This window comes from Zingiber officinale, chromosome 2A (genome assembly GCF_018446385.1).
Source record: "Zingiber officinale cultivar Zhangliang chromosome 2A, Zo_v1.1, whole genome shotgun sequence".
Classification (NCBI taxonomy): Eukaryota; Viridiplantae; Streptophyta; class Magnoliopsida; order Zingiberales; family Zingiberaceae; genus Zingiber; species Zingiber officinale.
Window position 1 is genome coordinate 172,648,529 of NC_055988.1, and position 1,482 is coordinate 172,650,010.

The 1,482-nt window shown below is 24.0% G+C and overlaps 1 non-coding gene across 1 annotated transcript; it reads right to left on the minus strand.

Annotated features, from left to right (window-relative positions):
* Positions 1-431: 431 nt before the first annotated feature.
* TRNAI-AAU lies at positions 432-505 on the minus strand. The gene has a single exon. It is a non-coding gene; the product is annotated as a tRNA-Ile (tRNA).
* Positions 506-1,482: the final 977 nt, after the last annotated feature.

Sequence of the window (1,482 nt, forward strand, 5' to 3'; positions counted from 1 at the left end):
TTCTATTATAAATATGAGATTGAACTCTTAAATTAAATTAGTTGCATTTTTTCCCCGTTATCGTATTCTTAAATATTTTGTATTATTAATTAATTATAAATTTTTTAAATAACTAATAATTAATTAATATGATATATTTACCAATTGATAATTATTTTTATTAATTAATTATCAATTTTTTAATAACTAATAATTAATTAATCATAGTGCATTGAAGAGAAAACCTAAAATTAATTAATATTTTAATTAATCTAAAAACTTTCAATTTTGATTATGAGAGGGATAATGACTTATGAATTCAAGTTTCAATAAATTATAAAAATTAATCATCACGACTAATTAATAGAAAAGAATCTCAGTCCAGCCCATTTCATAAAAAGGACCATTAAAGAGGCCCATAATAAATAATTATAACGTAAAAAAAATTTATATGGCCTATGCAGGTTTCGAACCTGCGACCTTCGCGTTATTAGCACGACGCTCTAACCAACTGAGCTAATAGGCCAGTTGATTTTTAATTAAAATATAAGTCTAATAAACATTAATCCTGGCTGTGATGGAAGCTGCCACTATTTTTCACAATCGAAGTGGAAAAAGTTTAATCACATCGAATCAAAGATCATTTTAATAGGTCTTTTCTTTAAAAGTATATGTTTCTAACTTTATAATTTGATGTAAATCAATTACAGATTGTAGTTATTTATGAGTTTATGATTATATAAATTGTAATTACTTAGGTTCATTAATAAATTCAAACATTTCCGGACTAACACCTATCTTTCGGAAATAAAATTCTTCTATCCTTAGTAATTTGACAATCATTATTAGTTAACCATATAATTTATATACTTTTACACAAAATAGAATAAACTGTAAAAAATAACTGTCATCTTTTACTGCATCAATAAATTCAAACATATTTATTCAAATCTAAAATAAAAATAATAATTAAATAATTAAAAAAATGACAATTTACCAATCAGAGTATCTAAAATTTTAAATTTACTAAAGGACATACGTTACTTTACTATTTACCAAAAAGAGTACATTTTCAAATGCAATTTCTATTTTACCCTTCTGATAATCTTATTTTTTCTATCGTTTTTCTTTTTTCTGCCATTTTTCTCTCTCTTATCTTTTTTACTAGCATACATAACATATGAATAACATTACATAAATTTAGTTAACTTTTAATAATATTTTAATACATTTGAAAAACTAAAATAAATAATAGATACCCTATTTGAACTTTTTGAAATCTCAGAAATTCATAGAAACTGAAATGGGTGCAATCAGAGCTCTCTAGGTCCATTAGTGGATTTCGGTCAAAACTCACTGATGGACCTAGAGAGCTCCGATTGTAACTATTTCAGTTCATATGAATTTATGAGGTTTGAAGGAGTTCAAATATAGTATCCATTATTTATTTTGATTTTTCATAGATGTAAATATGTAAAATGGAAAAATCGTCAAAAAGACTCA